We start from the raw sequence: 23,322 nt of genomic DNA, 5'->3' as shown, positions 1-23,322 counted from the left end.
TATAATCAGAAAAAATAAAACATAAATAAAAGGTATTAAACAAAAACAATATTAAAAACAAAACAAGATAATGACATAAAAAGGGTGAGCTACCAAGAAAGGTATCAGCAGTCTGCCTCTATTAGTGCAAACGTATTGCTGCAAGCTTATCTGAATCATACAACTGCATATCAAACTTAATTCAGGTCACAGGCTAAAGTAACAGATGACATTTTAACTTTCTTGTAATCTGCTAATGAGCGATAGCTAATTCCATTCCCTTGGCCCTACAATTGAGAAAATACCACACCTAGTTTTTTTCAGAATGTATCTTTCTCAACGAAAAAATTGAGAGAAAGAATGCTCCTGATCTCAATGATCTATGAGGTTTATAGATTTTTAATGTATGAAAAGTAGTGCATTGATTTATTATATAATGATTTATGAATAAGTAGAAGTATTTTAAGCTTAATCTGTGATTCTGTCAGCAACCAGCATAATGAAATGAGGCTTGGAGTAAACTAGAGGAACTATCTGTAATGATTTCAGGTAAGTGTTCAGTGAGGCTAGATATAAAGAATTGCAATAATCTAAGCCACTGAGCACCATGCTCTGCAGTACTGTCCTAAAACCTTCATTTGGGATCATCTACTTTAATTTGCTCAACAATCAGATTTTAAAAAAGGAACTTTTGATCGCTGCTTGAATTTGCAGTTTAAGTTATCAGTATGGGCTAATGTTAAGACTCATTAATTTATCACTAAGAGGGGAAGTTATCAATGTGGGCTACCATTAAGATGTTTTAGCCCACCTTAATAACTCCCCCCCCCTCCCCACAACTCATGCTATTTTTAGGGTTCCAGTTATAATTTTGTTTATTTATTTACTAAACTGTCACTTACTGATTGCAAATCAGAATGGTTCACATAGCAAGTATTACAATAAAATTAATGTAAATTAAACTTAATTAGGAACTCCAATTAAAATAGGAAAGAAGACAGACAAATCTTTTTTACTAGAGAAAATAATAAAAAAACAATCAGCTTGAACAACAATCATACATCATAACAATAACATAAGTCAAAAACATAAATCAAAACATCTCAAAAACTTCAGAACCTTCAGGAAACCTGTATAGATGATCAACCAACAAAATTCAGCAAGTGATAAAATTTGATTGGTAGTAGTGGGTTTTGACTGCTATTTAAAAAAGAGAATAAGATATTTCCAATCTGATTGGCTGAGGCAACAAATTCCATAGTGCTGGGGACAGAAAGTAGAATGCTGATGTTCAAGTGGATTCCCATCTAGCCTTGGAAGGTGGGGATAGAACTAGTCTATTGTCCGTTAATGAACAAAGAGTATGGGTGGGTGTGTATGGAATAGTCAAATCCACAAGATAGAATGGGGTGGCAGTATGAAGTGTTTTATGTATCAATGTAAGAATTTTATTCTAAATTCAATGAGAATCCAGTGAAGATGTTACAAGAGAGGGGTGGCCCTATCATATTTAGAGGTCCGCCAGATGACCTAGGCTGCAGTATTCTGAATGATACCTAGTTACGAATAATGGGGGTTAATTGTAAAATAGCACATCTTAAAGGTAACCCAGGTTGATAACCTCTCCCTTAAATGTCAGATTAGAATCCAAATGATTCTGAAATTTTGAACCTGCAGTGAAAGCTTTACAGGTTGATCACAAAGCATGATGTGTGGCAATGTTGTTATTTATGTTACAACTCACCGACATCACCTCAGTCTTAAGAGACATTCAAGACAAGTTTAGTTACTTGCATCCAATTGGTAACACTGGCAAACAGTCTATACTTCTATTACAGCTTGCATAAGAGTCATCAAATGAAAAGAAAAACTGAATGTCATCTGCATGTATCCCGTAGTGCACATTCATTCCCTACTTCTATTATAGATCATCGAAATTCGGGTGTGTAAAGCATATGCACTCCCAAATTAATTAGTTAACTTATATTGTGCATCTGCCTACATTCTATTCTATAAAGCTGCATGCCCAAACTGTCTCATGTGGAACCCAAAAGGGGGCATGGTCATAGGAGGGGCATGGGTGGATCAGAGCAGTCCAAAACTTTAGGCGCAGTGTTATAGACTTTGTGAGTTGCACGCTCAACTTGTGTGGCAGGATTTACACCATGTTTCAGCAGGCGTAAATCCTCACACTCAAATTTGGGCATGAGAATCTGTGCTAAGCACTATTCTATAAAGGAAGTTTGAAAATAGAAACATTAGTTTGCGGGTGTCTCACCGGTGATATAATGAAGATTCCAACTCTGAAATCTATAGTGATCAATTACTCAAATTGGAACCTCAAAGCTCCACATAGGGAAAATACACATGTATTGAAACCATCCCTATCAACTCAGGAGTCCATTACTATCACTGGTTCCGGTCAGGAGGAAAAGAGAAAAAAAAACATCAAACGTAAAAACTCATTCTACATGAGAAAAACGGGGGTTTTAAGTTAGAGTTGTCCAACGCATGATTGTATAAGAGGGGATATCCGCATAGTCAGTAGTATATTAATGAGTTAGACTCAGTCTGTATTAGTTTAGTGTTTGGTGTCCTTCACTAGGTGATAACTTCCTAGATGGTTGGAATGTTTATTCATTAAGTTTGATGTTCCCTGGTGTGTGATAGAGTGTTGACAACAAGTAACAAATGACAATACAAGCGAACTAGGAGCTCACAATCATGAGAGAGAACAGTGTCAGAATTAAAATTAAGAAGGAGGAAGGGGAGAGAGGGAGAGAAGGAAGAGAATAATAATAATTTTTTTTTTTAAAAAGGTCAAGGCAAGTTACAGTCAGGTACACAATTTATTTCCTTGCTCAAATAGGTTCACAGTCTAAGTTGTACCTGAGGCAAGGGAGAATGAAGTGTATCAAAGGTTATAAAGATTTTCAATGGGGGAAGCGGGATTTGAACACTGGTTTCCCTGGTTCACAATCCTGCTTATTTTCAAAAGGAGAAAAACGCCCATGTTCGGGAGATGGGTGTCCGTTTCCCGTGGGCGGCCAAATCGGTATAATCAAAAGCCGATTTTGGTCATCTTCAACTGCACTCCGTCGCAGGAACGAATAAAATTGATGGGGGCATGTCGGAGGCGTGGTGAAGGCGGGACTGGGGCGTGGTTATCGGCCGAGCAGAGATGGGTGCGCTCGGCCGATAATGGAAAAAAGAAAGGCGTTGTTAGCGAGAATTTAGGACACTTTTTTTGACCCTTTTTTCTCACAAACAGGTCCCAAAAAAGTGCCCTAAATGACCAGATGACCACCGGAGGGAATTGGGAATCACCTCCCCTGACTCCCCTAGTGGTCACTAACCCCCTCCCACCAAAAAAAAAAAGCCACTTGCAAAAACCTTATTTCCCAGCCTCTATGCCACCCTCAAATTCCGTACCCACCTCCATGACAGCAGAATGCGTTCGATCCTCTCACAGCCTTTCCCTGGGTCAGATGTGGCTCTCGGGTGCACTACAGGGTCACATCAGCATTGCATTGTGGTGGGTGTAGGGTATTGGGCTCCGTGATTTCACTAGCTTGTGGTACAGTCTCACGATGTTGGTAGTTGGTAGGCTCTTCTCCCGTGGTGTTTTTCCCTCTGCTTACTGGGTCAGAGTGTGCCCTGTTTTGTTTCCGGTAGTCCACGAGGTAGTAGCCATTTTTGTAAGTCCATTTTAGATCCCTTTCGTGTGTTAGCCACGTTACAGAACTTAGTTCTTACCTTGAATGTTGCTGAAAGAGGGCATTGTACACCATTCTGCCAGCTCTGAGCTACTGCTAATCTTAGTACCAGGGAGACTCGTTGCCAGTGGGGCACAACCTCTGATCTGCAGTTACAGTGGGGGAAATAAGTATTTGATCCCTTGCTGATTTTGTAAGTGTGCCCACTGACAAAGACATGAGCAGCCCATAATTGAAGGGTAGGTTATTGGTAACAGTGAGAGATAGCACATCACAAATTAAATCCGGAAAATCACATTGTGGAAAGTATATGAATTTATTTGCATTCTGCAGAGGGAAATAAGTATTTGATCCCCCACCAACCAGTAAGAGATCTGGCCCCTACAGACCAGGTAGATGCTCCAAATCAACTCGTTACCTGCATGACAGACAGCTGTCGGCAATGGTCACCTGTATGAAAGACACCTGTCCACAGACTCAGTGAATCAGTCAGACTCTAACCTCTACAAAATGGCCAAGAGCAAGGAGCTGTCTAAGGATGTCAGGGACAAGATCATACACCTGCACAAGGCTGGAATGGGCTACAAAACCATCAGTAAGACGCTGGGCGAGAAGGAGACAACTGTTGGTGCCATAGTAAGAAAATGGAAGAAGTACAAAATGACTGTCAATCGACAAAGATCTGGGGCTCCACGCAAAATCTCACCTCGTGGGGTATCCTTGATCATGAGGAAGGTTAGAAATCAGCCTACAACTACAAGGGGGGAACTTGTCAATGATCTCAAGGCAGCTGGGACCACTGTCACCACGAAAACCATTGGTAACACATTACGACATAACGGATTGTAATCCTGCAGTGCCCGCAAGGTCCCCCTGCTCCGGAAGGCACATGTGACGGCCCGTCTGAAGTTTGCCAGTGAACACCTGGATGATGCCGAGAGTGATTGGGAGAAGGTGCTGTGGTCAGATGAGACAAAAATTGAGCTCTTTGGCATGAACTCAACTCGCCGTGTTTGGAGGAAGAGAAATGCTGCCTATGACCCAAAGAACACCGTCCCCACTGTCAAGCATGGAGGTGGAAATGTTATGTTTTGGGGGTGTTTCTCTGCTAAGGGCACAGGACTACTTCACCGCATCAATGGGAGAATGGATGGGGCCATGTACCGTACAATTCTGAGTGACAACCTCCTTCCCTCCGCCAGGGCCTTAAAAATGGGTCGTGGCTGGGTCTTCCAGCACGACAATGACCCAAAACATACAGCCAAGGCAACAAAGGAGTGGCTCAGGAAGAAGCACATTAGGGTCATGGAGGGGCCTAGCCAGTCACCAGACCTTAATCCCATTGAAAACTTATGGAGGGAGCTGAAGCTGCGAGTTGCCAAGCGACAGCCCAGAACTCTTAATGATTTAGAGATGATCTGCAAAGAGGAGTGGACCAAAATTCCTCCTGACATGTGTGCAAACCTCATCATCAACTACAGAAGACGTCTGACCGCTGTGCTTGCCAACAAGGGTTTTGCCACCAAGTATTAGGTCTTGTTTGCCAGAGGGATTAAATACTTATTTCCCTCTGCAGAATGCAAATAAATTCATATACTTTCCACAATGTGATTTTCCGGATTAAATTTGTGACGTGCTATCTCTCACTGTTACCAATAACCTACCCTTCAATTATGGGCTGCTCATGTCTTTGTCAGTGGGCACACTTACAAAATCAGAAAGGGATCAAATACTTATTTCCCCCACTGTAACTGTGAGTAAACGCGGTTATTGAAATAAAGGACGTTTTCAGCGAGATTAGTCTTACGGTGTGAACTGCTGTGCCAAGGTTATACAGCAGCAACAAGTCCTGTCCCTGGACCACTTTTAGTGGGTAATGCAGGTGGACCCAGGCCCATCCCCCCTACCTGTACCACTTGTGGTGGTAAATGGGAGCCCTCTAACCCCCCCCCCAAACCCACTGTACCCACATGTAGGTGCCCCCCTTCACCATTAAGTGCTATGGTAATGGTGTAGAGTTGTGGGGAGTGGGTTTGGGGGGGGGGATTTGGGGGTCTCAGCACCCAAGGTAAAGGAGCTATGCACCTGGGAGGTAATTTAATGTTTTTCCTATTTTTTAAAAGTGCCCCCTAGGGTGCCCGGTTGGTGTCCTGGCATGTGAGGGGGACCAGTGCACTATGAATCCTGGCCCCTCCCATGACCCAAAGCCTTGGATTTGGTCGTTTTTGAGCTGGGATGCTTCGGTTTCGATTATCGCTGAAAAACGAAAACGCCCAGCTCAAACAAACGCCCACATCCAATGCATTTGCCTGGCACAAACCGTATTTGCGAAACTAAAGATAAACGTCCATCTTTTTCGAAAATACGATTCAGCCCACCCCTTCACAGACCCATTCTCGGAGATGGACGTTCTTACACATGGGCGTTTGCATTCGATTATGCCCCTCAATGTGTTTCTGTTGCCAATAATGTACTCTTCATCTATGTGTAAATGGCACATAACTCTTTTACAATCACTTCCTGAATGTAGACATATATTTACATTGGCCTTACCTTGGTGGTGGGTAAATTAATGAAACTGTGGGAGAGTAGTCCAGATGACAATGGGAGCACATGTGGCTGTGTGAGCTCTGCTGTTTTCTGACTGCTGCTCGATGTACTGAACCTGATGGGGAAGCGGAAGGGCAAGGCACGTACCTTTCCAGCTCAGGAAGGTGAAAGTGCTCTCTCTGGTCAGCAGACACTTGACCAGTTTGTGATACCTGCATTGGAAGCTACCCTGGGCAAGGCATGCCACAGTGGAGAGCTTGCTGATATTCAGAAGTGGAGCTGAAGCAGCGTTGTGTGAGACCGGAGCTCTGTCGGATGGTGTCTCAGCTCCAGTGTTGCTCAGTGTACCACCCCGGCATGTAGGTCAGCTCCTAAAAGTGTTCCTACTGTTGCTGGTGTCTCTGACATGCTTGAAACCATCAAGGAGACTTCTAGGAGTGGAAGGAGTTCCAGTATTGTTGGGTTCTACCTTGTGAGAGCTAGGCATCTGGAGTGTCGAATTTTGGGTGGAAAGAGGTTCTGTTAGTTATAGTGAAGATGAAAAAATCTCTATCTAATCATATGTATAAGTTTGCAGAAACATTTGATTTATTACAAGCCCAAGTGATGGAGTCCAAGGAGGGACTAGGTAATACAGTTTCCCACATAGAGAATTTTGGACAACAGGTCAATGGACTTCAATCTGTTCAATAGGCTTTGATTAAGGATAAAGCTGTTATACATAACAAGCTGGAAGCCATTGGAAATCATTTGGGGCATCTGAATTTGAGATTTATAGGTTTTCACAAATCTCCATTATTGTCACCTATTAATATGATAAAGAAATATCTCCAGGAAATTTTACAGATCTCCCAGGAAAATATGCTTCCTTTTTCAAGAGCTTACTGTATAAGAACTGTAAATCAGCCTATAAATGTGTCAGCTGATAGCTTGGAATTGATTAACTTTCTGGAAAATTCTCAACAAGACGTTCTTTCCTGAGTGACACTGAGAGTTACATTCACCCTTGAACCTGACTGCAATTGGTTTTAAGACTTTATTTCCATCATTGTGATGCTCTGTTTTTGAGTCAATGTATATTTATAATTCCTGATTTCTACACATCCACATAGGTGAGTTGCAAAGCCTTTTTGTTGCTGTGTCTGTAGGTTTTGGCTTTGGGAGACTACATTTTTCCTGCAATTTCCCTGTGTTGTATTAAGTTTTAGAGTAATAACATTATGTTCTTTGACACTAAACAATTGAAGAGTTTTATTGATGGAAGTCTCCCTCAAGCCTAGTAGTTGCTATAACCCCTTCTAACTGAATGTGCTTTGTTGAAATTTCAACCTCCAAGTTTTGAAGCTCCTGTATTTTCACACTTCCTTTATGTTATATCACTTCTTTAGTCCCTTTGGGATCTTTAGCTCAAGGGGGTTTCTTTCTCCTTCTCCTTCTATTTCCTTTGAAATAATAATCTGGTGTTATTTTTTTCCTTATTTTTTCTTCTTTGATGTTAGAATTGCATATTATATTTCTAATTCAAGGTATTCTTGAACATTATGTTTGTAAAATTATAAATAATGTACTTCAAAAAATTAATGAAACTGCTGCTAAAAAAAAACAAGTTAATGCAGTTTCTAGAATTCAATGGATTGCATAGAATCTGAGGCACTATCGGGCTCATTTTCGAAAGAGAAGGACACCCATCTTTCGACATAAATTGGAAGATGGACATCCTTCTCCCAGGGTCATCCAAATCGGTATAATCGAAAACCGATTTTGGACATACCCAACTGCTTTCCGTCGCAGGGATGGCCAAAGTTCAAGGGGGCGTGTTGAAGGCGTAGCGAAGGCGGGACTTGGGTGTGCTTAACATTTGAACGTTCTTGACCCATAATCAAAAGAAACAGGGACGTCCCTGACAAACACTTGGACGACCAGAGAGAATCGAGGATGACCTCCCCTTACTCCCCAGTGGTCACTAACCCCCTCCCACCCTCAAAAAATATCTTTGAAAATATTTCGTGCCAGCCTCTATGTCAGCCTCAGATGTCATACTCAGGTCCATCACAGCAGTATGCAGGTCCCTGGAGCAGTTTTAGTGGGTGCAGTGCACTTCAGGCAGGCGGACCCAGGCCCATACCCCCCTACCTGTTATGTTTGTGGAGGAAACAGCAAGACCTCCAAAACCCACCACAAACCTATCTAGGTGCCCCCCTTCACCCGTAAGGGCTATGGTAGTGGTGTACAGTTGGGGGTAGTGGGTTTGGGGGACTCAGCACCCAAGGTAAGGGAGCTATGTACCTGGGAGCAATTTATGAAGTCCACTCCAGTGCCCCCTAGGGTGCCCGGTTGGTGTCCTGGCATGTCAGGGGGACCAGTGCACTACAAATGCTGGCTCCTCCCACAACCAAATCACTTGCATTTGGTCATTTCTGAGATGGATGTCCTTGGTTTCCATTATCACCGAAAATCAGAAACAACCAAATCTAGGGACAACCAAATTTATGGATTTGGACGTCCCTGACGGTATTTTCAAAATGAAAGATGGACATCCATCTTGTTTCGAAAATATGGGTTTCCCCGCCCCTGGATCGGGACGTTTTGCTAGGACGTCCATATCAAAACATGGACATTCCTTTCGAAAATGCCCCTCTATAGGTTTTTTATTTATTTTATTTAAAGAATCTTGTATCCCAAAATTATCCAAAAACAAGTTTTGGTTCAACGTGGCTTACAATTACAAGAGGGATTACAATGTGATGCTCAATTACGTGTGTTGGGGAACAATTAATGGTTTACAGGATTAATTATAAGCTTTCTTAAATAGATGCGATTTTTAGTTATTTTCTGAACTGGAGATAGTTGTTGATGTTTCTTTTGGCCTGGGGGATTGAGTTCCACCATTTGGAACCCAGGTAGCTAAGCCCAGTTGTGTAGATGGATTTGTAGGTGATGTTGCTATGGTTGGGTAGGTGTAATAGTAGGTAGTTCTGGGTTTCTGGGTTTACATTTCTTGGTTTTAAGTCTATCAGGTCTAGCATGTAGTCCGGTAACATGCCAAACAGTATTTTGAAGATTAGAGCACTGGTTTTAAAGATCAGTCTAGCCTTATTTGGTAGCCAATGCAGCATTACAAGTAGTGGAGTTACTCTTTCATATTTTGGCTTTTTGAATATCAATCTTGCCACCATGTTTTGAACAGTCTGCAGTAATTTTAACATGCTTTCTTTGCATCCTACATATACTGTGTTGCAGTAGTCTAGTTGTGGAAGTATCAGAGATTGTACTATAAGACAGAATGCTTGTCTGGGAAGTAGTCTCTAATCCTCAGATTCCACAACATTTTGAAACTCTTTGATGTCGCAGCTGAGACCTGCTTTTTGAGAGATAGATGCTTGTCGATAATTATTCCTAGTATTTTTAGTTACGCTTCGATAGAGTATATTGTTTAGTCTATTTTGAGCATTTGGAAGGAAGTATGATTGTACGGGCTGGATAGTACCAGTAATTTGGTTTTGTCACTGTTTAGTTTAAGTTTGAAAGTTTTGGCCCATCCTTCCATGAGATCTATTCCTTTATTTTGCCTTGTCCGATATCTCTGTGATGTTTTTGTTAAATGGTATGTAGATAGTGTCGTCATCAGCATATATGTATGGGCTGAGTCCTACATTTTCCAGTTACTTTCCAAGTGGTGTCATCATAATGTTAAGTAGTAGTAGTGATATGGAACAATCTTGTGGTACTCCACATTCTGGTTTCCATGCAGTTGAGCGCTGGTTGGACATTTTTACTGTGTATGATCTGGTTCTCAAGAAGCCATTTATCCAGTCTGCCACTTAACCACTGAATTCCATGTTGTCTAGCAGGGTCATTAGTGTTGTGTGGTCGACTACATCGAATATGCTTGACATATCAAATTGTATTAGAAGACTTTTCTGGCCTTGACTCAGCAGTCTTCTGAATTTTGTTATGAGTGTTGTTATGACTGTCTCCATGCTGTACATTGGTTTCAAAACCTGATTTGGAGTTATGGAGGACTGAGAATTGTGTCAAGTATTCCATTAGTTGTTGTGTTATTAGGCCCTCCACCATTTTGGTCAATAATGTTATTGAAACCACTGGTCTGTAATTTGTGAGGTCGCTGATTTTGTTCGTGACATTTTGGGGGATTGGGGAGAGTATGATGTTGCCCTTATCTGAGGGGAATAGGCCATTGGAGAACATGTATTCTATATGTTCCATGTAGCATTGGATGAACCAGTCTGGTGGATTCTTCATCATGTAGTTAGGACAACTGTCTAGTATACATTTGGCATGTGCATACTTTGTTAGCATTGCTTTGACTGTTTTGTTTGTGGGTATTCTGAACGAGGACCATATTCTGTCTACCTTGATATGGTTATTGTCTGTTTCATATTTGTGTAGGAATTCTGTGAGTGACGTTTGCAGTGTGTCAAGAGTCAACCTTATTTTTTATTCAAAATATCGTGCGAGCTCGTCTGCAGTGGGTGAGTCTTGTTTGCTGTTAGTAGGTTTTGGGTGTTTAGTAGGTTATTCATGAGTTCATATATTTTTTTCATGTTGATTTGTTCTGGATTCAAGTATGTGATGTAATATTCCGCTTTGGGTTTTTTGATGCTGTGTTTATGGGTTCTTAAGGCTTTTCTCCAAGTGTCTTTGTTCAGTTCTATTTTGGTTTTGGCCCACTTTCTTTCTAGTCTCCTGCAAAGCTTTTTCATCTCTTTTAGTTCATTCTTGAACCAAGAGCTGTTTTGTTTTTTGCTTCTTGTTTTTGTTTTGAGTGGTGCTATGTTGTCCAGTATGATTGTAGTTAAGTCATCCCAGTTTTTCATGATGTGGGTGTTGTTTGGTGTCATGTCTGTTTGCATATGTTGTGCTGTTGACTAGAAGTTGTTGTTGTTGTCCACCTACTCTCTAGTTATGAAGTTTTGAGGTTTGCTTTGTTCCTTTTTCTTTGCTTTTGCTTTCCATTGGATAGTGAAAATGGGTTTTCCATGGTCTGATCATGGCATTTTTTTCCCATTTATGATTTCTAGTATACGGTTGTTGTTTCTTGGGATACTGTATGCTAATATATCTAGTAGATGGCCCTTTATGTACGATGAGGTGTCTTGTAGTGTTTAGAAGTTCCATTGGTTTAGGAAGGTGATTAGGTTTTTGATGCTGGGGCCATTTTGATTTTCTAGGTGCAGGTTAATATCTCCTAAGAGGAGGACACCATTAAAATTGTGCACAAGTTTGATATAAAGTCCATGAGCATTAGTCTAGCTTCCTGGGGAGTGGTAAATGAGTATACAGCATAGTGTGCCTGATAGTGTATCATCTGTGATTTTTCATGCTAGGATTTCAATTTTGTTGGGGATCTATGTTTAGTAACAGGTTTTACTGTGAAGTGGGCTTTGTATATTAAGGCAATCCCTCCTCCTTTCTTTTTGGTTCTGTTGATATGTACAATTTTCTAGCCTAGTGGACATATGTCGAGGATTGCTGGGTCTTCTCTGTGTTTCTGTTATGAATAGGAAGCCTAGCTGTTCGGTTTCGATCCAGTCTCTGGGGATGGTTGCCTTGTTTACTACTGATTTGGCATTTATATAGCCTATCAGAATAAGGATGTATGTATCATTTTTAGTTCTGATGCACTGTACGGGTTTCAATTGTTTGTGTGTTGTGTCATTTTTGGGTTTGTGTTCTTTTTGAGTATTATTTGGTTTTGTTATCCTGTGATAGGTTGGTATCTCATTTTCTGGTATGTAATGTGGCCTGTGGTTTGGCTCTTCTAGTTGGTGATATGAGTGTTGTCTGGCTGAGATGAGTACCGGGATTTTATTCCATTTGTCTAGGGTGGTAACTTGCAGCCAAGTTGTCCACAGTATTCTCCAGTAGTACCATAGCCATGCCTTTATATTGGCCATGATTTGCTTCTCCTCCCAGCCTCCGCTCAACCAGTTTAATTGTTGGCTTTTCCCCTCCAATCACAGTTAGGAGGGGTCAGTCTCCTCTCTTCTGCGTGTTCCATTTGGTTCCTGAGTGGAGTGTGGTCTCTAAGGTCTCTCCCTCCATGTGTTCTGTGTAGATCCTATGCAGAATGCAGTCTCTTCAGTCTCTCCCAGCCCCTGGAGGGTCTTTGTGCCATTCAGTTGTGTATGTATGTGTGTGAATCTGAGGTGTTTCTATGTGTGTGTGCAGGGGGGGAGGGGTCAAGGCACTTTGCTGTTTCTTTTCTACCCGAGTTGTTGAATTCTCTTGGCAGCAGTTGTCCCACATGACGGTATCATTCTCATCAGGGGCTGCAGTGCTCAGCTTGGATGGACATCCTAGTTGGATGCGGTACTGCTGCAGCTCAAGGGTTCAACGCCACAGACTCCCCTGTGTGTGTTCCTTATCGAGTCACCTCCCTGGTCTCTCCCTGCTTTGGTTCTAGGGAGTCGTGGGCGCTCCCACTTCCCAACACTGTCTGAGGATGCCCGCAGCACATCCAAGCCCCCCTCGGCCCCAACAGTGGTTCCCATGTCGTCCTCTCGGTTAGGCCAGGCCGGTTCTGCAATCTCTGCTCCTTGCCCACTTCGGATCAATCAGGGGACCGCACTCCCTTCTCGATCTCAGTCCAATCTAGCTCTGGGGTCCAGAGCTGGTCGCCTACTTGTTCACCTGTCTGGCCAACTTTGTCCGGTGCTGCAGGAGTCAGAACGGTCTCATCATCTTGTTCCGGCTATGGGGCGATGCCTGGGGCAGTTTACTGGTGAAACTCACCTGTGCTCAGTTCTGCCGTTCCAGTTTCCACTCGGGAATGAGCCAGATGGTTGTGCTGTGGTCTGTCCTCTCCTTAGTCAGACTCGATCCGATGCTGCTCAGCATTTTTGGGGCTTGGGCAGCTACACTGAATTAGTACTAACAAGATCTAATTAGAGCAATTCCAAGTTTTGTGTTCTTACTAATAAGGGCATGAAATTTCTTGGGTTCTTTCAGCACTGCTGGAGATACACTTCAAGAGCTCTCAATTAAGTAGCCAGGCGACTTATCAATATGTATTTATGTTTGAAGCCTAAGTGGCCATTGGCTTTCCCACTGTTTTACTTAGCTAGGAAAACAACTCTATCAAAGTAAGTATTATTCCAAAACCCAACTTCCTGTGCAGAATGCTCCCATGTGTTCCATCAGTCTGGTTCTCTGATGAACTACATCGTTTCTTATAAACTGTCCATGGTCCATAAATTTCCAAGCATAAAGGCTATTACTTTGCTGCTCAAATCTACTGAGAATTTCATTCTTACAATTTCATTTTGTTTTGCAGCAAATGAGTTATGTAAGAAATTTCATCTACACAGTTAGAGTTTTGGTTATTTTTTCCTCTTCTTGTCTGTATTTGGTTTAACCTACGCTGCACTGAGTTTTGTTTGATTTCAGTCTGTATCCCTCGTATCAAACTTTTTTTCTCTATCAATCTCAAGAAATTTCTTTTAGTGCAACTATTTTGCAAAGAGCAGAAAAATGTTTGACTACAATACTAGAAAAATAGATTTCTTGTTTTGCTCACCTCAAAGAAAATAAACACAATGAGATCCAAGCAGCTGAAAAGTGCACATTTGAAGTGAGACATGATGGCATGTTTTCCCTGTCCTCCATTTTCATGCTCAGGCACGTCTTTATGGGGGACTCAATTGCAACAACTATGTTTAATATATCTTAGTACAGTAGCAGGGAGTGAGTGAGTATAATGCCCTAGATTCTATATACGGTGCACAGAATTGGGTGCTCAAATTTGGGCATGTTTCCAAGATGTACACAAAAATTAAGAGCCCTGTTACTAAGCCGCTGTAGGGCTAACCAGTGGGTAGTGCGCGCCAAATTGTCACTACCACCGGGGCACCTAACAGTGATTCCAGAAGTTGGCGCACGCTGTTTTCCATGGGAGAAAATAATTTTCTATTTTCTACCATGGGGTCATTCCCAGCCACATTGTCACACGCTGCCTGATTACTGCACGAGTAGCGTGTGAGCCCTTACCGCCAAGTATATAGGTGGTGGTAAGGGCTTGGGTAGTAAATAGCTGCATACTACTTTTAATATTAGCACCCAGCCATTTACTGCCCCATTGAAAAAAGGCCATTTTACCTGCCGCGGTAAAAATGGCCCAGTGCATGCCAATTTTATGTGCCCACAGTAGCTCAGGCCACTTTTTACCCCATCTTACTACTACTACTTATCATTTCTATAGTGCTACTAGACATACACAGCACTATACACTGGACATAAAGAGACAGTCCCTGCTTGACAGAGCTCATAATCTAATTAGGACAGACAAACCCAGTGGCGTAGCAAGGGGGGAGCGGGAGGGGCGGCCTGCCCCGGGTGTCAGCTCAGGGGGGTTGCTCCCTGCCAGCTCCCCCCCCCTCGGCGAATTGACACCCCCCCCCCCCCCCGACCAGCTCCCACACCCTACCTTTAAAAAGAATATCGGGAGGCGAGGGGCAGCGCCTCGCGCCTACCCTGCACGTAAAAGAAATGTGTACCGTCGGGCCTTCTCTCGCTCTGTCTGTCCCGCCCTCCGCTGATGCAACTTCCTATTTCCGCAAGGGCAGGACAGACAGAGCGAGAGAAGGCCCAATGATCCACATTTCTTTTACGTGCAGGGCAGGCGCGAGGCGCTGCCCCTCGCCTCCCAATATTCTTTTTAAAGGTAGGGTGCAGGAGCTGGTCAGGGGGAGGGGGCATCATCGTGCTGCACCTGGGGGGGGTGCAACAGCGAACCGCCCCGCCCCGGGTGGCAGCCCCCCCCCCCCCCCCCGCTACGCCACTGGACAAACCAGACAAATAAGAGATAAGGGAATTACTAAGGTGGGAATGATAAAACATGGGTACTGAATAAGTAAGTAAGTAAGTAAGTGTTAGGAGTTAAAAGCAGCATTAAAAAGTTTGGCTTTTAGCCTAGATCTGAAGACTGCCAGAGATGGAACTTGACGTACAGGCTTAGGAAGTCTATTCCAGGCATATGGTGTAGCAAGATAAAAGGAATTGAGTCTAGAGTTAGAGTTGGAGGAGAAGGGTGCAGCTTAGTAAAAGAGCTCTTCAATCAGCTGTCTACCATCAATAATTGGATGCTAAAAAACAGCTATTGACATCAATTAGCACCAATTATTAGCGAGTGAATCTGGCTGCACTATTCTATAATGTTGACTGCCTAAATCCCATAGTGCATAATCCATAAAGGAGTGTGGCCATGGGAGGGAAATGAGCGGGTCATGGGTGTTCCAAAATATATAATGATATCAAAAACTTAGGGTATAAAGTTGAGCTCTAACGGTTACCTGTCCCAACAGTGAATATTCACCATGAGGTATAACAGGTGGAAACCTACAAATAAAAGGTTTCTGGACATTTTTTGTCAATAGGAATTTATTATTTTTGGATGTGAATAATTAAGTTACAAACTGTGTCTTAGTGATAAGGCCATTTCTCAGATGAGTCCAACGTTCTCCTTAAATCATATAAAACAAAACATGCATTTGGCACATGTTGATGTTCTGATGGAAGATCTTTTACGTGCTGAGATTTAGTATATGTTGAAATCTGTCTAATACTTTTACCATGCTGAAATGTCATCATTGGAGACTCCAAAAGTGTTTCATGAAGGCTACTACATGCCAATATTTATATAAAAAATCAAATTAAAAGGACCAACTGAATGTGCAGGGAAACATAAACCATAGAAACACTATCCCAGCATCTACATGCTACTTAACAATTGTCACCAATGCCCAAAAACGTTTGTTGTGGATCCTCAGAAACTTGGCTAGCTGAATACATATAACTTCTTCAAATGCATTCACTGCCCTTTTGTCATTTGATCCAATTTGTAAAGAATTATTGTATATATAAAAGGCACCACCAACGTTCTAAATGAAGCCTCCAGCTGGAAGTGTGAAGGGGGAGAGATATCCGGTTTCCCCATGAGTGTCTGCCCCGCCCTCGCTCTCTCTGTAACACAAACAGTGAAGGAAAACACAGCAAAGCACGAAATCAAATCGCTCTCTCTGTAACAGTGAAGGACTCAGAGGGGGGGAGGGGAGAGAGGGCAGAAGCCCTCACTATCTCTGTAACACAAACACAGCACAGCAGGAAACAACACTGAAGGACTCGACTCAGAGGGGGGAGGGGACAGACAGCACAGGGGAAAGGAGAGAGGGCAGACAGCAGGGACACACACACTCCCACATGCACACTCTGAAGAAAACCTTGCTAGCCCCGTTTCATTTGAATCAGAAACGGGGCTTTTTTACTAGTATATATATATATATATATATATATATATATATATTAATGCTACTTAGCTTTCACCATATCAATCTTGGAGCCTCTGCCAACATGACCAGGAGGTCCAAATCACATCGCTGTAACACTTCTTCCAACACAGGTAAAATGGCTCCCATGTCTTCACCCCATGTGATACATCCATGGGATATGAGAGTATACAAACCAATTTATCATCAGAGTCCCACTGCTTATAATTCAAAACAAGTTCATGTTGGGCATACCATATTTAGCCTACCAATATGCCTGTTTCAAAACTTTTATCTGGTAACCTCTCTGTAAAAAATATAATATTAAAGGGCCTTTTTACAAAGGTGCACTAGCATTTTTAGTGTGTGTTAAATGCTAAAGGAAACCCATATATTCCTATGAGCATCTCCAGTGTTTAGCATGTGCTAATCATTAGCACTCGCTTTGTAAAAGACCCTATAAGTCCTTTATAAAACAGGCAACTTTCTGGATTTCTCACAGTGGAGTTATATTAGAAAGTCAAGTCCATAGGTAGCTAAATTATGTCTAATATGCACGTGTAGCACTACCTATATATACAACCCCTCCCATCCTCAGTGATGTTTCTCTTTTTTTAACATCCTCCTTTACAAAATGTCCTCTTCTATTGTGTATGGCTCCAAATATATATGTTTCTTTCAGTGGTGCTCTATGTATTTTATAAAAGGCTCAGTGCTCACTGAGGGGCCCTTTTACTAAAGCTTAGCGCATGCTAATGAAATTAGCATATGCCAAATGCTAAGAAGCCCATTTTATACTTATGGGCTTCTTAGTATTTAGCATGCACTAAACTTTAGTAAAATGGCCCCTGAACTTTTTATAAAACACTTCCATAATTTCAGACATCTACTTATGCAAAGTTGAAGGATCATCGAGCAGCCCAGAGAGAAATGTAATGCTTCTTAGAGGAGACCATTTGCCCTGAGGCAGTAATCGGAAAATGGCCATGTCAGCATTTGATTCTCCATAGCGCTTTCAGCTATCCTTCAGATAAGTTCAAGTTATTTTATAAAAGTCAAGTTTTTGATAAAGATGTTAAAATAATTGTTAAAAAAATGTAAAAAAAAAACAACAATTTGGACCAATGAGGAAGCTCAATGGCTTTGTACTTTAAAAAGTCTATAAAAGTGAGCCATATCTGATGGTCCTAAAAAACATTTTTCAAAACAGAGAGATGATTTCATTGGATATAAATTGTACTTGTTATGGGGGTTGCGGTATTTGTTATTTTGCTAAAGCAGGAATTTCTGGAAACATCTAGAAAAACCTGATGATAGGTTGGAACAGAAATTTATCCTCACTGTTACCCAAAACTAGACAAATTAAAATGTCAAATATTTTGTCATAATTTTTCTTCGGCACAGATGGCTCGGTCATATTTCCTTTAGAACAAGGTCTTTATTACAGAAAAGATATTTATTTAAAAGAAATTATGGATAAGAAAAATTTGTGATATTAAGGGGGGAAGTTATTAAGCTGCATTAGGTCTTTAATGGGTTCATTTTCGAAAGAGGACGTCCATCTTTCAACATAAATCAGAAGATGGACGTCCTTCTCCTAGGGACATCCAAAACAGTATAATTGAAACTTGAATTTGGACATCTCCAACTGCAGTCCGTCACAAGGACGGCCAAAGTTCAAGGGGGTGTGTCGGAGGCGTAGCGAAGGTGGGACTTGGGCGTTCTTGACCCATAATAAAAAAAAAACAAGGACGTCCCTGACAAACACTTGGATGTTTTCACAAAAATCTGCCCAACATGACCAGATGACCACTGGAGGGAATCGGGGATGACCTTCCGTTACTCCCCCAGTGGTCACTAACCTCCTCCCACCCTCAAAAAACATCTTTAAAAATATTTCGTGCCAGCCTCAAATGTCATACTCAGGTCCATGACAGCGCATGCAAGTCCCTGGAGCAGTTTTATTTATTTACTAGTAAAAAAGGCCCGTTTCTGACACAAATGAAATGGGCACTAGCAAGGTTTTCCTCTGAGTGTGTATGTTTGAAAGAGTGTATGTGCGAGTGTGTGTGTGTGTGAGAGAGAGAGAGTGAGTGTGGGTGCAAGTGTGTGTGTGAGAAAATGAGAGTGTGTGCAAGTGCGTATGTGAGTCACAGTGTGTGAGAGAGAGAGTGTGTTTCACACAGATACAATGTGTGCAAGAGAGAGTGTGTGAGACACAGACTATCTGTGAGACTGAGTGTATGAGACCAAGAGAGTGTGTGAGTGACTGTGTGACACATAGAGAGTGAATGTGATACAGTGTGAGACATAGAGTGTGTGAGAGACAGTGTGTGAGAGTGAGAGAGAGAAAGACATTGACTGTGAGAGAGAGTATGTGTGTGACAGAGATACCTCCCCCCCCCCCCTCTCTGGTGTCAGGCCCCCCCCTCCCCTCTCTCTCTTTCTGGTGTCAGCGTTACTGTGCAGGATGCTGAGCTCTGGCTGTGCTTCAAGGAACTGACCAATCCTATTTAATAGAATGCACCTTCAACATTCTGAAGCCAAGAAACCTCATGTGGTTGGTCACTTCTGCTTGTGACGAACCCCAGAAGTACTCGAGGGCGGAGCTTACAGAGATGGAGCCTGAGCTTCAGAAGCTTGAAACCCTTCACTGAAGCCACGGAGTCAGCTTAAGAATGTTGAGGTTGGTTTTTATTATATAGGATTTGTTACATTTGTATCTTGTAGGTGACCACATGAATATAATCTTATTGATTAGAAAAGTGTCACTGGTCTGAGGTCCTCTCCCCCTCTGTCACTTATCCACAATCAATATGGAATACCCGCTGTACTTTTGTTGTTATGTTTTATAATCCAGCGGAGTGATCCCCATTTGTCCTGTTACATTTGTATCCCACATTTTCCCACCTTTTGCAGGCTCAATGTGGCTTACATATAACCGTTAACGGTGTTAGCCGATTACAGTTTGAACAAATACATAGTATGAATGAATACAAAGTGATATTGTGGTATAATGAGGTACATAGGAGCCGACTCTGTGGGTGCTGTGGGTGTTTGAGCACCCCCAATATTGAGAAAATACCTTGTAAGTGTCCAGAGAGGGGTTATTTCCACTGGGCTTAGCACCCCCAATAATTTTGAAGAGTTGGCACCTATGATGAGGTATATGTATGGTAGGAAACAGTTGGGGGGAACTTAGAGAAGGAAAGGGGGAAGAAGATTCAGGTAGTGCAGTGCACTTCAGACAGGCAGACCCAGCCCCATCCCTCCCCCTACCTGTTACATTTGTGGAGGAAACAGCGAGCCCTCCAAAACCCACCAGAAACCCACTGTACCCACATCAAGGTGCCCCCCTTCACCCGTAAGGACTATGGTAGTGGTGTACAGTTGGGGGTAGTAGGTTTTGGGGGGTGGGGGGCTCAGCACACAAGTTAAGGGAGCTAAGTACCTGGGAGCATTTTATGAAGTCCACTGCAGTGCCCCCTAGGGTGCTCGGTTGGTGTCCTGGCATGTCAGAGGGACCAGTGCACTACAAATGCTGGCTCATCCCATGACCAAATGGCTTGCATTTGGCCGTTTCAGGGGGAGAAGATCTTTGATCAGGGGTTGGGGGCTTTGTTTCGAGGATAGATGATTAGACTGGGGGTTGGGGGCTTGATTAAGAGAAGGTTTAGATCGGGAATGAGGAGCTCTGAAGGTAAAGCGCAGCCCAGAGAGCAGGTGCTCCCAGGCTGCTGGAAAAACAAACAGCGTTATTCACTTACCACAGGAGTGAGCAACCTGTGAGACTGTTATACCACAGGTTTCTGAATCCTGTGGTAAATCAGGGTGTGATAAAGGCTTGCCTTTTGCCGCACCTTGATAACTTCTCCCCTAAATCATAGCTTTCATTTTTGTAATCAATAATTAGTCTATTTTCAAAACGTATTCTGTAGGCATTCCTTTTACTTCATAGGCAAGAGGGATTTGTATGACCTACGGCTTTGTTCATAAAAAAAAATAATAGACTAACTTGAAAGAGTGTGGGGGCATACCTCTTCTGTGAAAACAGTATCTGAACAGTGACTCTTCCTAATATATGCTACATTTCCTGAAATGAGAGCAATTATTTGAAGCGTGTCTTTTCTTTCACAGGCAAGCTTTGTATTCAAATATCCCTTTCAGGTGAAACATCATTACTCATTTCCTTCCAGCTCCAGAGAAGTTATGGATTAAAAAATTTAAAAAGAAAGAAAGAAAGAAAGAAAGAAAGAAAGAAAGAAAAGAGAGCAAGGTACCTGTTCTGCCCCTTTTACTAAGCCACGTGGAGGGGCATAATCGAACATCGCCGGGGATAATCGAACATAGCCGGCCAAATAGATCGCCGGCGATCTATGTTGGCAGTGACGCTACAGCTGGCTGGAACCGTATTATCGAAAAAGATGGCTGGCCATCTTTTTTTTCCGATAATACGGTTTAGCCCGGCCAAATGCCTTGGAGTTCGCCGGGTTTGAGATGGCTGGGTTTGTTTTTCAGCGATAATGGAAAGTTATGTCAGCCATCTCAAACCCCGGCCAAATTCAAGGCATTTGGCCATGGGAGGAGCCAGCATTTTTAGTGCACTGGCCCCCCTGACATGCCAGGACACCAACCAGCCACCCTAGGGGTCACTGCGGTGGACTTCAGAAAAGCTCCCGCGTGCATAGCTCCCTTACTTTGGGAGCTGAGCCCCCCAAACCCACTACCCACAAATGTACTGCACCCACTAAAATTGCTCCAGGGACCTGCATACAGCCTCTAGGACTTATTGCTGCTGTATAACTTTGGCACACCAGTTCACACCTGAAGACTAATCTCTCTGAAAAAGTCCTTTCTTGAAATAACCACGTTTACTCACAGTTAACTGCAGATCAGAGGTTGGGCCCCACTGGCAAAGAGTCCCCTGGTACTAAGATTAGCAGTAGGTCAGAGCTGGCACAATGGTGTACAACGCCCTCTTTCAGCACCATTCAAGGTAAGAACTATGTTTTCTAACGTGGGTAACATAGGAAAGGGAACTAAAACTGGCTTACAAAAATGGCCACTACCGCATGGACTACAACAGGAAACAAAACAGGGCACACGCTGACCCAGTTAGCAGGGGGGAAAAGCACCATGAGAGTAGAGCCCAGTACCCTACACCCACCACAATGCATTGTTAATGTGACTCTGCAGGGGAACCTAACAGAAAAGGTGTCACACTCACCCGAGAGCCACATCGCAACCAGGGAAAGGCTGTCGGAGGATACAACACATTCTGCTGTCATGGAGGTGGGTACGGCATTTGAGGCTGGCATACAGGCTGGCAAAAAAGGTTTTTAGTTTTATTTTTTTTGTATGGAAGGGGGTTGGTGACCACTGGGGGAGTATGGGGAGGTCACCTCCCCATTCCCTCCAGTGGTCATCTGGTCAGTTAGGGCACCTTTTTGAGGCTTGGTCATGAAAATAAAAGGACCAAGTAAACCCGGCGAAATACTGCTTAACGCCGCTTTTTTTTTTTTCATTATCGGCGAAAGCCAGCCATCTGGTAGCCACACCCATGTCCCGCCTTCGCTAATCTACCAACACGCCCCCTTGAACTTTTGCCGGCGAAACGACGGGAAAGCGGCGATGCTGTCTAAAATGCTGCTTTCGATTATACCGATTTCGCCGCTTTTAAGAAATCGCCAAATTGGATTTACCGCCCGACTACCACATGGCTCCTGCAGTAATTTCATTTTTGACGCACGCCCGATATGTGCATCTGAAAAATATTTTTATTTTCTGGTGCACGTAGCAAACGCATGCCAAGTGACATCTGATGTGTGTAGGTCATTACCACCCAAATTCTTTACCACTAGGTCTATGGCTGGCGGTAAGGTCTCAGACCCAAAATGGACGGCCTTTTTTACAGGTGCGCTGAAAAATGATTCTGCGCGTGCCCAAAACCCGCACCTACACTACCACAGGCCATTTTTTGCACCTTTGTAAAAGGACCCCATAGTTTTATAAAATGCACCTTCTGGCAGGGTACTTTATTGAAGCTGCAATCCAAGGCCATTATATTACTGTGTGCAACACATGTTTTCTTTATATGTGAATATTTTATCTGAATTTAATGCATCCAGAAATAATACATATTTCCTGGAATTAAGAAATATGATGACCTTAAGATCAGTTACTTCTGCTACAGACTTCTAATAGTCCTAACTCCATATTCAACTGCAGAATATTTGTTTTATAATTCTTTTTTTTTTTATTAGATTTTTCAATATATCACAAGCATAAAAACCATACTACAGCAAAGAAGTCAGAGTATAAAATACATACAATCAAAAACAAGGAAAACTATCAAAGTAGAAATTGTATTAAGTTTACAGCTTCCAAACTTCACTAGTGCATGACTAACGAGGGGGATCCATTTCAGAGTACCAAGGATAAGGAGAAGAAGAAAAATAATGCAATTCCTGTAGTTAGAAGCAGCAAAAGGAACCCCTTAATATGGTTTACGAGTAGCCTAGCCCATAGGCAAACTAGTTGCAACAGATTCAACAGGAGCAGTGACTATTTGCAACTCAAGAGACATGTATAGCGCACCCACTGGTACTTAACTAAACATTTACATGGATAACTCAGAAAAAATAAATCTCTCAGCTTCAAGACTGCTGCTGGCCTAAGTAATATAAATTGAAGCCTTCTTTTCTGCATCTCCCTTGATACATCAGGAAAAAGTTGAACTTTAGAGTTCAAGAAGATAGTATCTTTAACATAGAAAAACATCTTCAGGAGCCAGT

Source organism: Microcaecilia unicolor, chromosome 3 (assembly GCF_901765095.1).
Source record: "Microcaecilia unicolor chromosome 3, aMicUni1.1, whole genome shotgun sequence".
In the NCBI taxonomy this organism is placed as follows: domain Eukaryota; kingdom Metazoa; phylum Chordata; class Amphibia; order Gymnophiona; family Siphonopidae; genus Microcaecilia; species Microcaecilia unicolor.
Note: the sequence above shows the minus strand (reverse complement) of the source record.